Source organism: Rhyacophila brunnea, unplaced genomic scaffold (assembly GCF_057557595.1).
Source record: "Rhyacophila brunnea isolate RB1 unplaced genomic scaffold, BYU_Rbru_1.0 scaffold_3, whole genome shotgun sequence".
Taxonomy (NCBI): Eukaryota; Metazoa; Arthropoda; class Insecta; order Trichoptera; family Rhyacophilidae; genus Rhyacophila; species Rhyacophila brunnea.
The window spans coordinates 28563681-28579322 of NW_028232965.1; positions in this window are offsets into that span (position 1 = coordinate 28563681).

Consider the following 15642-nt stretch of genomic DNA (forward strand, 5'->3'; position numbering starts at 1 on the left):
CGTACATACCTAACTAGAAAACATTTCAGATACGTACGCACTAGAAAAAATTATATTTGAAAGAAATACGAAGCTCGACGGGATTTGAACCCGTATAACCACTGGTATCGCGCCAACTGTTGCATTAACCAATTAAGATGTTTTCAAGTTATGTATGTTCAATATATGGAATGTTTCATTCTCAAAATCTTGTGAATTATTCGTTGAATATAAGAAATAGTTTATTAAACATTTATTTATTAATTTAAGAAAACAAAACGTTGTCGACATAAAAAATCAAAATTCAAGACGTTCACATCATGAGATTTACATTATAACAAATATTACCCTCACAAGAGAGAAGAATAGAATAATATAATAATAAAAAACATAGTATAATTTTATACAGAAAAATAAAATTTTGAATACAAAATACATATCACATCACCGAAAATATCTACGTCTTTGGGGAGCGCATTGACTAGTCTCGCACCCCTCGCAAATGGTGCCTGATAGGCTTGACACGAGGAAACGGTTCCGATCCAGAATAAATCATGGCTGCGACCACGTAGGTAATTGACAGACGCATGTAAATTCAAACTCTTTAGGACATCAGGATTGGAAACAATCAAAAATGTTTGAAGAGCAGAAGAGACGTACGAGATTCAGGAGAGTGAAAAGTAAGCATGCTTTGTAGAAAGGCAGTCGGAAAATAATCGTAAACGAATTAACTATCGAAAGGAAAATAGTTAAATGTCTTAAAATAAAGACATCGAAGAAATTAATTTTAGATATTATAGTACATAATATACTATAATTAAAGTACGATTGGCAGCACTGATTGGAGTAGACATTTAAATCAACGTTTTTCGTATGAGTCAGGCAATTAGATGGCGATGGATGGTACCTACTCGAAATAGGTCATTGGCTCTTGCTCTACTTAACGATCCTATTGTTTTTTGATACCTACTATTAAATATTGTACCTTTATGATTTCAATATAATGTACCTAGGCACCATAAATAGATACCTATCTAACTTAGAGTCAATAAAGTACAATATAACGTTTTATTAATATACTTAATCTTTCTGTGCATTGACGCATGTCATATATTCTGATGCACGTCGCCTTCAAGTGAATTATCTATTTATGGTCAAAAATAAGTCGGTTTCTAAGTAAATTTAATTATAATAAAGGAGGTAAGTACTAAGTAAATATATGTAAAGACTGTGGGGTCGTAAATTGATTAATTATTAAAATGCTAGTAAACTAAATTTTATTTACCTATTAATAATTTAATGTATGGAAGTAATTTTGATAAATGGTTGGAGGAGAACTGCGGTATAATTCTTTGTGCGGGATATAAACCTGAAAAATTGAAAAGTCTGAATAGCTATGCCAAAAATTTAATGTCTATATCACATATTGAATGCATCTTGTCCAGATGACGCGTGTCTCGCCGCGAGTGCATGTGAGTTGGAAATACTGTCACCAGTTTGTGTACTCAAGTCTCGGGTAAAACTACCCATACTCTGTACGTGTGGCCCAATAAACATGTTCCAAAAAACTTAAAAACTCTTCGAACGCCGCGAGTCGCTCGCTAGTTGGTAGACTTTCAATAATATTGATATTAAATGCGCGCGGTCGAGATAACACTTGAATACAAGTATATTAATTTTAATTTATTAATCTTTGCAAGTGAATGATATGATATTATGTATGAACAATATGTCATAAATTTTGTGTAGCGGCACATTCCCTCGGGAATGTGGTGAGGTGATGGCACAGGCTTGTTATGACCGCTTAAAACATGTTAAAAAAAAAAAAAAAATGTATATTCATTTTGTGTTAAAAGAATATTATAACCTAACATAAAAACAACTCATAAAATTGAAATGTGTTTAAAATTTCTTAAGCCAATTTTTTAAGCCGAGCTCAGTGTATTTTAGCGATTCAATTGAAGCCGATATTTCAAATACTAGTAAGTGTTTTGGAACAAGTTTTGATACTAAGTATTTTTTATACTGGTAGTAAGTAGGTATACCTAGTCTTCAAAATCGACCAGTTTTCCCACCTCGAATGTGGACGTTTCAATGAGTCACATATGTATAATGCATGCGAGTCAAATCACGCCATCTGGACCAGGCCAAAAAGAAAAATCTTATATTCTCTTTAGTTAGACTACCATAGGTCTGAAAAGTATGTTGTGATTTTAGACTTATCTAACTTTTCCTTTCGCACACAGAATAGATTTAAAACCAAATTTCTCAACCACCTGCGCAACATGTCTAGATTTTTACATTTTTTGTATCAAAGTTAGTTGATATATTTATTTATTGATCAAATCTGTAAGGCTAACTTCATTTGTGTATAGGTACATACCCATTTCGTATTTTCATTTCGCTAGATGACATCACGCGATTTACGAAAGCATATAAATTCATAAAACGTTCGGATGTTTCTAAAATCTAAATGTTTATTGATCAGGGGCGAAAAGCATTTAAAAAATATATTTGTAGTCATTTTAGACAGTATAATAAATAAATGTTTTCAAGGGATTTAACTTTGCAATAGGTATTTTGGTGATTTTAGTTTATGAAAATCTTTACCACCGTAAGTAGGTAGTTATTTCGTGTGTAGCCAAAAATCATTTATTTTTTTATTTAAAAAAAAGTATTTAAAACCCAAAGACGTTGAATCTTCTTTCAGATGGAGTTTTTTTGTGATTTTCCTATACACATCACTGAAGCAAGTTCCGGTTTGATGGAGGTATAATTTTTGTTTGCCAAAAATATAGGGTAAGTACCTACCTACTCACCATTTCAAAGTTTCTGTGAAAATTAGTGTTCCCAGAAGTCATGTCTCATTTTCTCTCCAATTAGGTTCATCTCTATATAATAAGGTTCTTTTCAACATCTTTGGTACATTAATTATAATTTTGTAAAAGTAGGTAGATAAGTAGTTAATAATATGTACTAACATGTTTAAATTGATTAAATGAAACACAATAGGTATGTCATCACCAAAGCTGGTTTCATTGGTAATGTATTTGGGCATTTTCGCCAAAGTTTGTACATTGCATTTTTGGCTTGTCCCATGACTTTGATTGATTTTTTCATAGTTATTATATTATAGAATATTGGAATGTTATGTATTTTTAACATGCAAATTTATTAATTTACTTTATTTGATAAGTAAAATACAACTGTCTGACCTGTATATATTTTTAATTGATTATTTAGATCGAAAGGTAGTGTGTTTTTACCATGTCCCACTTCTAAATTCAAATAAACAAAGTCTGATTTCGTCATTAATTTTGAGTGTGTAAAATTAAATTCGTAGTGTCTTCAACAGCTTACATTATATATTTTTGGAAAATATACAGTTTTTCCGTAAATTTTGACCAATATTGAAAAAAAATCACGTTTAAAGTGTGTCCCAGGATATGTGAAAAAGTGGAATTCCACATTCCGTTACCATGATTTTAGCATGAAGGCGAAAAATTTCCACTATAAATATGTATTTTTTTAATGTAGCAACACTTTTGTATAACACTGATCGCCATTTACAATTTAAATTGTTGGTGTGTGTCGGTATCGCTATCGAAACAGGTTGCTTTCTGGGTTGGTCATTTAACAAGTTCCACTACTGTTACCACGATTTGTAAGGTAAGAAATCACATATTTTTATTTCACATACTACACAATATAATATATGGAGCTTATCTTTCATACTACAGATATAATAAAACATATCGCAGGTTTAACAATAAAACTAAGCTAAATTTTGGCTTCAACCACTTCTAAAACAGAATCCGTTACTTCCACTCCGAAACTATATTGGTGGTAACGTATATGTGGAATGTAAAAGTAACGAAATGGAATGCATAAAGTTGGGTTTACATTGTGTGTTTAGTTCTTCATAGATTATAAAAGTTTTATTTTGTCTGTTCGTATGAAAAACAAAAATATTTTCATTAAAAAATATAGAAAATAACCTCACTATATAATAAAGATTAAAAAAGATTAAAAAAGTACGTGATATGTCTGAATACGCAAAACTAGCGCAGATAAAAGTATGGAGAGATACAAAAACAACAGAAGGAAAAGAAAAAACACCAGACTGAAATAATTGCGAGACAAGCACTGGCTCTGTCATACTCTTTCTGTTATACGCCACCAAAATTTTAAAACTTCTCCATACATTTTAGGCATAGAAATTTATAAATATGTATGAAAAAGTATTTTTTTGTCACGTTTAACAGAAATGTGTACCCTATTAGATTTAATACCTGGAACTGTAGGTATTCGCGAAATGTCAGAAAAGTACGTCTTGATTACAATCAACCTGTGTAGCTACATTTTATGTTGATGAATACAAGTAAATTTCAAGACAACATACAGTCGAACTTGGTTATTACGAGGAAGATGGGACCGACTGAATTTGCTTATTATAAGCGTTACTCGTTATATCAGAGACTAGGTATTTTTAAATGAGCATGTCACATTACACAAAAAGTCGAAAATAAAAAATTTGGAAACCATCGTAAAAATCCCCGAAACGAGCATGGCATTCATAAACTACAAAAGAAGTTGTTTATTGTAATGAACTCTGGTAGGTACCTACGAACTTCACAAACCTTGGATTTTTCAACCATATGCGTGGATACTTTTTTATTATTGTCGGCGAAACACCAATAAGGTAGGTACTTAGACACTTTACTAGTGTCATAAACGTAATCCGACCCGGCGGTATCCTGTCCAATCGGATTTTATTGCTTAGGGTCGAAATGTTTTAAAACGATCGACACATTAATAGTATTTTAGCTCGGAATATCCGATAAGTTGCTCGTTATAACAGTGAATAAATTAAATGTATGGCGTAAATCATAAACCAAATGTCAACAAATGTTTCCTTATTACATCCGAGATCTCGCTATGTCCAAGATCGTAATAACCGAGTTCGACTGTAATTATTTTCGTAAAAGTTATATACTCCGTGCCGCGCTAGAAACTCGCGTCCGAATCCCTTGCTGATTTAATTTTTTTCATATATTGTTAATTTGCTTTAAAATATTTTTTATCTGAGTTACAAATAATATAAATGCCAAATAAAAGTTATGGTAATGTATAGTGTGTCAAAATTATTACCTACCATATTTTACTAGTATTGTGAAATTTATTATAAAATATGTCTATTTTAGTGATTAAGTTTGATTTGTTTTGTTATTGTGACGCACGTTGAATATTATATATCTGACTATCAAAAAATTCAAATAAATTTCATAAAACAAAAATTTGTTTTTATGGTAACATGTAACTTTAGCTTTACAAATTACACTCCGTTACCATTTCGTTCCATTCCGAAAATGTCCCCAAAAAAGTTGAACGTTAACTATTTTTCATTTGATTATTAAATTACGAAACATATATATTTTTCCAATAAAATGTAGTAAAAGTGATTACTGTCTTTAAAAAAAAAGCAGAACGAACAATGATTGGTTTTTTCTAATACTAAAGGAAAAATGCTCTGCCATTATAGACATAGGGTAACGGAGTGGAACGAAATGTGCCCAAGAATTAAAATTCAATAATATTTTTTGACTATTTGTACTTTTATTTTTAAGTGTATGGTTTTTTTAATCTAATAGAGCTCTTTTAAGTGATAAAAAGTGTCTCATTCATGTTTTATAAGCTTAGTTTCGTAGTCACGGAACGGAAACTTGCCCAATGTCATAAAAAAATGATATAAATATTGTATTAATCAATATTTTGCTGAAAAATTGCTATCACCAATTCAGTAATAGAACAAGGAATCTGCTAGCTATATAAAATGGTTAATTTGAGTGAAAAAATAATATTACCCAAATTTCAAACATGTACAAACTTTGGCGAAAATGCCCATTTACGCCATGAATAACAATTAAACAGAAATATAGCATAATATATAAATAAATGATAAGGCATGCAAGCCAATATAACGGAAAATCAATTTGTATTCGTAGCTATTATGAGAAATATTTCCTCTCAGAAAAAGTGCTTTATTAGATATGACACCCTTTGCATGCTAATTATTTTTACCGTCCACATTTGAGTCGCTTAGAATCATAACTCACATATTGCAATTTTATCGTTTTTTAGTTAAATACGCCAAGTGATTCTAAATGAATTAATCTATATACCGAAAAATCGTTGACAAAGTTCATTGTTGGTGTAATATGTCGTATATTTCAAAGAATAGAGTTTTGTCACCAACGCCTTCCTAACCAATCGGGGAGCTCTATTTCTCATAGTATGCTGTATGTCTGCAACGTTAGGAGTATTAGGTATATATATTTAAAAAAAAAAAGTTATTCGACTCTCTCACTCATTAATATTCTAGGGAGTTCAATACTGTTCTTCTAATTACAAAAAATAGTGCTCTGTTGGTTTTTAGCGATTATCTCAAAACTTGATTTTTGGAATATGTGAGTTATGATTCTAAGCGACTCATTTACTGTTTAAGCTGAAACCGATCGAGCCTTCAAAATTAATGCGAATATCGACGATGCGATCAACGTTGGATCTACGCTAATATGTGAAAAAAGCGACGTGTGACAATACGCAGGGAATGTGAATACTAACAAAATCACACCGACATACTCGACGTGTTGCAGTCGGACGAGTGCGACCCGGCTTACATTTCGTCGAAGGCTAAGTTTTATGCAGCGCTCAAAATGGAAAATTTTACGAACCGGAGAGTTCGATAATTTTCCAAAAATACTAACATAATTTATCTATTTTAGAATTAGCATTTTCGTTCTATGGCCGACCTAATTCATTTTTATCGAGACAGAGCGATAATTTCGAGGATTTCATGAACCGGAGCTGCTCTCTGGTTTATTTCAAGCCCTGGTTTTAAGCAAACTAAAAATATCATTGTTCATATTATTTGAGAATCATTTTTTATTTATACCTACATTACTTGCCATAGCAACTAAATTATGAATGATCTTTTGTCGACGAATTGAAGGTGCCCTGGCAGTGGGTAAGACGGAAGAGCTTGACAAAATTGTAAAGTCTTTAACAGAATTGGAGTGAGGACCTGATTGGCGGATCCACTTCTAGAAGAGAAGAGGCGATATGACAGCGAGTCGTAGTCAAAGCCTCGGTAAAATCATAAAAAATGAATGATCTTTTCTCACGCCTAGTAGGTATAGTATCTACACACCTGTAGATAACAATAAAAAATGATTTACTATAAATTATTCATTAGGAATCCAGCACTTCTTTCCATGTCAGCCCGTACCATGTAAACTGATCTTGTAGCATCGCTGTAGAGTGATCGTTATGGTGACTGACACGACTACGCGTTAATTATTGGTCAAAAATAGTCACTCTTAACCTGTTGTAAGTGCGAATTATTACTTTAAGTTAATCGAGTTTGAACATTGGATCCAAACATGCAATGCAGAGTGGAATTCAGAGTAGCAAAAACTTAAGCCGATTGTTCAAAATATGGCAATGCCTACATAATTGTGATACTGAACGCAATTCAAAAAACTCTTTTTACCTTTACAAAAAGGGGATGTACTCGCAATGATAGTAGGTATACCGTATACCAAATATATTTAATGTTAGTACCTACAGATCAGGTCTATTATTGCCGCTGTCAAACGGTGATAATTATTATATCTGAAGATATAAGTTGTAAATTATTTTGAAGAATGACATAGGTATTTGAATAGGTAGGTAGTGTTTTACATACATACCAACCTTACGCAAAGTAAAGTTCTAGTTCTTAATTTTTAATAAAAGTTAAGGATAAAAAATCGAGAATGGTTTTCGATTTCTGTATTCATTACAATAAAGTCGCAGTATATGTTACGAAATTAGTGCTATAAAACTTCGCCTATGAACTTTATAAGCACTAAATTACGAGCACTTTTAATGTAACGGAAATAATAGCAGTGCCCAATTTTGAATGTGTTGACAACTTCACAGCTATTTTTTAGGTATCTTTTGCAGCCACCCTATTTTGTAATAGATTTTGTAAATTATATAACCTATCTTTGCGACTTACAGTAAATTAACATTTAACTTTACATAATATAAATGGTTAACAAATAAGAGATATACATTTTTGATATAATCTCTCAATAAGTTGATTTTGTCACGAGCTATGGCATGTTGCACCATCTTGTTGGAACCACATATCGTCCAGGTCAAAATTATTTAATTCATGCCAGAAAAAAATCAGTAATCATGTTTCTGTAGCGTTCTCCATGACAGTAACTGCATTGCCATTTTCATTTTCAAAAAAATACGCTCCAATTATACCTCCAGACTAGGGATACTCGATACCTATGAATCCCGGGATTGATAAACATAATCCCGAATCTTTCGGGATTGATTTTTTTACCAATTTTTATGGAAAATAAAATAAAAACTAAAATATAACAGAAAAAAAAACTTTTACATTAGAAATAAACTGAGTAGGTATGAATGAAGTTTGATTTATACCCATGTGTAAGTTGCCGATTCATTTTATTTTTTCACATAAATTAATAAAAATGAGAAATATTGGAAAAAACAATGCTTCGCACTATTAACAAAGTCATTCCACCGTGATCACATACGTTTTACGGCAGGAAAGGCCATAAGTACACCATGATTTGCTTTACTATTTTAAATCTCGCTAACCCATTCATTAAGTCTTTACTATCAGAAACAGCAATCCCATATTAAATTCACATTATTATTTATATTACAATATTATTTACTCCATTAAACTTATGTATTTCCAAGATTGAACGTATACAATATTAACAATAATACTGTCTTAAATAGTAATTACTAATTATACTAGATTTATTTTTGACCGATTTTATCAATGTCATTTGTAAATATAATTTTTTTATTTTAACGGCCCACATGCTCAGCGTACGTCAAAATTGAGCTTTTATGCTATTTTCAAAGCATGATCCTGGACATTCCTTAAACGTTGTAGATAATCTAATTACATAATTTTTAAGCCTTATTATCCTTTATATTTATTTTAAACAGTTTATGACTGCATGAAGTATTTTTATTACATACAATAGTATTCTTTTAAACCTCTCGCTCTAATGTTTTAGAATATAGTCATATTTCAGTACGTCCATGTGAAGGTGTTAAGATTTTTTATATTTATTAATTTTTAAAAGCATTTATAAAACCATTAGTAAAATTTATGTCGACATTATTATAGTGAAATATTTACAATAAAAAATTATATTGATAATCTCTGTGATCCCAAATTTGACAAGAATTAGGCATTTTATTATTCAAAAAATGGGCAAGATTAACACATTTAAAGATAATTTTAAAGATAGGTACTGATTATAAGCTACGTCTTTGACCATTCAAATGTGATAAACATTCTACGAATAATGTTTGCTTTATAATAATTATTGACCTAAGAATAAGGTAGTATTTTTTTGAAATACGCCATTTCTATTGGCATTTCCCAGTGGCTAAGCTACAACATACGGCCGTAGCCATAAATTGACAAACGATAAATGAAGTAGGGAGTAAGATCATGTTAACGCGCGTGTTTGAACATGTACCTAACCATTTTTTTTAAACGCTCCATTTTGACCTACGCTGAGCATGTCCCCCCTTAACAATAGAAAAAAATGCCAATCCCGGGATTTGATTCCTTACTCCAGACCATAAATCACACCACTGTTTATTTTTGTGGGATTCTGAAAAAAAAATAGCTGCCATGGCGTTTTAAAAATCTATAGTACTAATTTGATAGCCCTTATCTCTATATATATATAAATCTCGTGTCGCGGTGTTTGTGGTCGCACTCCTCCGAAACGGCTCGACCGATTTTTATGATTTTTTTTTATGTATTTTTGATAGGTATGAGAATAAGTAGTAAAGTATATTTCATACCGCTAGGTGATTAGGGTTCTCTATTCAGAAATTTTTTTCTTTTATTTTGACAATTTTTTTTTTATTTGGCATCAAAAAATACCTATAACCCCAAATTTTCACCCTCCCATTTTTTAATCGCGATTTTAGTATGAACAAATTTCACCGTCGCTCATATTTGAAACAGAACGAAATTATTTATGTTGTTGAATGACAGATGGCGCTACGTCCGAGAAGAATTCAAGAGAAGCTTCGCGTCATTTTGACATTTCATTCGGCATATCACAACGCAATGCATGCAAATTGTGTACGATTTATTTTAATTTATCTATTTGTGTGCGTGTATTACAGTGAACAATGCCAGCAAGACGCAAGGGGGCCCATTTGGGCAGTCGAACGAATAAAGCAACAAACATGCAAAATAGTAGAGCAGAATGAACAGACGAACAAATCCAACAAGATAACGAAAATGTGCATGTGAGCATGTCGCAGTTGCGTGCATCTCATTCACAAGAGGCACGAGCTGAACGAAATCAACAACGACAATTGGAACGGAGCCGAGGGCGCCGGTTCGTAGTTAACACACGCAGAGCAAATGACCGACAACGCCAACAAGTACATCGAGCATTTACATCCGCTACGTTCCTTCGTCTCGCATTCGAGTACGAGCCAGATATTGAATATTCCGCTCATCCGAAAGTGCTGATTGGTGCTATGGACAAAGAATGTCCCCATTGTCATGCGCTCAAATTCAAACGTGAGTCAGCCGGGATGTGTTGCGCATCAGGAAAAGTACAACTACCAGAAATTGAGACACCACCAGAACCATTGAACGGCTTGCTTATCGGCACGGTTCCAGATACAAACCTGTTCCTGAAGTCTATTCGCACATTCAATTCATGCTTCCAAATGACTTCGTTTGGAGCAACAGAAATAGTTCACAATACTGCGGCAATGGTCAACAACTCCATTCAACGTTCAAAATCAAAGGCCAAGTGTACCACAAAGTAGGCTCATTGCTGCCAATGCCAAACGAACCACATAATTTCTTACAAATCTACTTCATGGGGGGTGAGGGCATCAATCGTGTGGATGCACGTTGCGGCTACAATAACCTCAATTCGCCTAATGCCAGGCGCATCGTCGGCGAACTGGACCCCCTATTGAATGAGCACAATGAATTATTGAAATTCTTCAAATCACACATGCACGAATTGCAAAGTGACAATCACGCTATTGTCATCAATCCTGATAAAACACCAGCTGGAGAGCACGTGTGTCAATTCGATGCGCCTGTTGTTGACGACGTTGCTGGAATCATGGTTGGCGACCGCACATCGACGCGAGAAATCGTGATTCGAAGATCTGGAGTTCATCGCTGACACACACCGTTCATACGACGCTCTCCAATATCTGCTAATTTTCTGGAAGGGACAAGACGGATATTGGATAAACATTAAACAACGAGATCCCGCCACAGGTAATTCATTCATTATGAACATCATTACTCATTTTGAATTGAGAAAATGAATGGTTGGTGTTTTTTTGTTTTTATCGGCGGTCATCGTCTACAGCGCTCCCTTCCTCTTTCTGTCATAGATCCCATCCCCACACACTTACAATACATTCGTTATTTTTTATTTAATAACTAAAATACACTAGAAATAATTTATATGGCAGAACAACGTTTGCCGGGTCAGCTAGTAATCCTATAATATCTATATTTCGTTGCAATTTTTAACATCCCTTTTCCACCACCCATTTACATCAGGAACTATTGATGTCTGGTAATGAACACGTCAGCTTATAATGTCATGGGTTCCGGCTCTGGTGAATTCACATGTTGTTTTTTAATGTGTGTTTGGCCCCTGAGTATGGACCTAGTAGGCGGAGCAATTGGCCAACATCCATTTCTCATAAAACAAAAATCTTTGGTGTTTTTAAAAGTGTTTCAGAGGTGCTTTTTTGCTTCAATTTCATATTTAGGCACCATCGCTATAGAAGAAGGTTGTTTTACATCTTTGGTATTGATACTTTATTTCGATAGTACCTACTTATCCATAGTTTTTTTCCCGGTATTTCCTATTATTGAATATTGGTATTTATTTATCTATGGTATGCACTGAAAAACATTAAGTAGATACTTACCCAATACAAGTAACTGGTACCTACATATTTGATTAGGTAATAAATAGAATTTATCATTTTATGAAAATACTCAGGATATTATGAGGCACAGGCACTCATAAATATTTATATGAAACGATTATAGCAGCTTAAAAATAACAAACAGATAACATTTGACTCTTACACCAATAAATTTCAATTAAACATGAATATCATTTATGTTTCAAACCATCTCTCAAACTATACAAAAATGTAAGAATAGACCAATTCATTCTGAGTGAGCCAATAAAAATATCAACATTAATAATGATTATTCATACCAATAATTTAAGTGTTTAACTTGAAATTAATGTTTTTTCTTTGGTAGTGTACAACATTACTAACCCAATTAAGTTCAATAGGTATATGTTTGAGAATTTGGGTCTAGTATTATTGTTTATGATAGCTAATATAATAAATGATAATGCTAAAGCCAGTGGGATGGAATACTAACTCCCTGAACATATCCTGCAGGAAGCTGCCTCCATAGTGCACTGACTTATTATTGGCAAAGTTAAACCACTACACTGCCCTTCCAAGGAAGAAAGCAGTAACTCGCAAAATTGAGTTATGAATACCATCTGTTAGGTAATTTTGAAAGCTATATATTCTGTTCACTTTAAAATCAGTATTATCACTAAAATACCGTTAAAATCCTTAGTGAAAAAATAGACATCTTCTAAAATAATACAACTTTTTAAGCAAAAAGGCAGTAATTGCACCTATTCATTGCAGTTACTGCTTGTTTATTATTACTTTGTTTGTATTTTAACATCCTACAAATAAAAATTATCACCGTCTTTTATTAATTCACAGTACTAAAGTTTGAGAGAGAGGAGAGTCAGTTAATGCCTTCTTCCTTAGAGGGGCAGTATAACTCCAGATTCCATAATTATTAAGTTTTTATTTTGATATAAAGGAATTGAGCTCTTCTCTGTAATAACAGTGTTATCAGGATAATGTTAGTTTTCAGTAAATCAATTAAAATAACACACATATTTGTGTAGATACTAGTAGAATCTTGACACGAAATGTCATAAGAGTTGTAATGAATAGCATATATCACTATATGGTCTATGAACCGGCACATCATGTTTAATCTTAATTATTTCAAAATGACACTTTTGAGATAGCGCTACTATTCTGTAGTATGAGCTTGTTATGCTTAACCGATTCACTGCGGAGCATTTAATTACCACATTTAAATAACATGCTAATTATATCTAATCGCCCCCTAATCAGGACACAACAGCTGCAGCGTTTACGCTGTAAGGATTAAGAGGTATATTAACCATAAAATGGTTAATTTATTTACCCTAAGAAAAGTACAGCGCCAGTGTAATCATGAACTGTAATGTCTGTGATGAGCTAGATAACATGTAATGTATAATATAAAGATCTTGGAAAGGATGGACAGCGTAACGTCGATAAAGAAAGAGGGACAACGATGAGCCGAGAGACCATGACTTTGGTGGTTGAACGGAGTAGAAAAAGACCTCCAGAGCCTCGGTATGGCCAACTTGACGTTCTAGGGTAAGGGAGAGGAAATTGTTGAGAGTAATGTTGGAGGTGACCAGGGCTCACTATATCTGTCAAAAGGTTTTAGTATGTTATCCATTAAGTGAAAAATTCTGTCCCTGTTAATTTTAAATTTACCTTAATAACACATTGAATGCTGACTAGATAATTACTTTTTAATTACCACATTTAAATAGCATGCTAATTGTATCGAATGGTCGCCTGATCGTTACGCGCTAGGTGCGTCTTTAGCGTCCATAAACTTTATTACTTTAGAATTGTCAAATCAATGAGCAGAAGCTGAAAAAAATGTTACTAAGGCTAATAATTATATTAGTACTTTTACAGGTATTTCATATTACATATTATTGATTTGTGGTAAGTTCACAATTTTTACTATAATAATTATGTGCCAAGGATGCATCGAGATAAATATGCCTTGGATTATTTTTACAAGCGTAAACCAGTTTTTTATATAATGATGACAAAAAATAATTATGTTACAGCAGTATACATATTGTCATACTTACATCACAAACGAAACAGACAGGCATTTTTAATTGTGCGAGAGTACAGGACATTAATTTTCTTCTGGATTCCAATTCAACTATAAAAAAACATTCTGGTATCGCCATTGAGTGTTGGAATACAAAAAATTCATTTGAATCCTTCTAGTTAAACAGTCACAATTCATCGGGGCGTACATTGAATTATTCTCTATGCATATCAAATATAAATCCAAAACGCATTTTAGATTCGCATGGTAAGAATATTTGTGAAAATAAAATTATAATAATGGCTATCTCGCTTGATGTGCATGTACGAAAGTAATCAATGGTGTTATGGATTCTGTCACTCATGCTACGCTACATCTTTACATAATACCTGTACCTCGTCAGTGATTGTTTTATTATATTCAGTAAATGGCCCCCACTCCTGAAGCGGGCCCTCTGGCTAGAATCTTTGGCGGGCCCCTACCTAACTTTAAGGTTAAAGGTAGTGTGACGCACTAAATTAACGTTTTTCAAATTGTGTGTTCAGATCAAATTAAGGGTATTGGTGTATTATTACCGATTTTTTCTATTTTTAATACATATACATTAATCATGGAGTTGTCGAGTATCGACACACAATAATCAAAATTTACATCGCACAGCCATATAATTTTAATGGTCATGAAGTATAATACCATCGCAGTGAGATACCCGGGGTTCCAGCGGCTAGCTCAGGCGTCCATCGAACCCCGGATTCACAAAAAAAAGTACGATATATTTGAGGGTGGAATTAAATAAAACCACGTCTGTCTCGTGTAACTTGGTAATCCTTATATTTTACACTTTCTTTACATGTTTAGGTTTTGCAATTAGTTACGCAGGTCCGTATATGTCGAAAGGTGACGCTTACTAATTTTTTTTTTCTTTTTTAAACTTCGCGTACCGACGCCGTCCAGCAAAAAGGACTCTCGTGATTGGCCAAATTTTATCGCGTGATCTTTGATTCGGCGAATCACGAGCCTGACCCTGGCGCCGGCGCGCGAGGATTTCACGCACAATGCGCGGCAAAATTTATTATATTTAAATACTTATATTTAGTCTTAAAATTATCGCTTTCATCCATCATCATTTATACTTTTTAAATTAAAAAAAAATACTTACGTGGTTGAGCAAGGAATCAGATTAGATGTTTTATGAAGCCGTTTCTAGAGGTCAGGGTTACGTTTCGACTTGAGCTACTAAATGATTATTTTACACCGGGAGAAGCCCGCCTGTAACAGGGGTGTATCAGCAGGCGACTTTTTTTTAATGTTAAAGTAAATTTGTGATGTGTATTTATCTCAGTTATCTGGTCAACCCGCCACGCCGGGCCCTCAGGCTAGAGCCAAGTCAGCCCTACCTTTGTGGGGGGCCATGAATCAGTACGATCTTATGACGTTCGTGTACAGCAACATTTCAATATATTCTAACAATTTTGGTTTGGAAAGGTTCATTTTGAAGATAAGTTTTTAATTTGATTTTATACCAATAATATTTATCGCATTTAGTTCTTAGTGCGCAAATCGTAGTACAAAAATAGTCATTA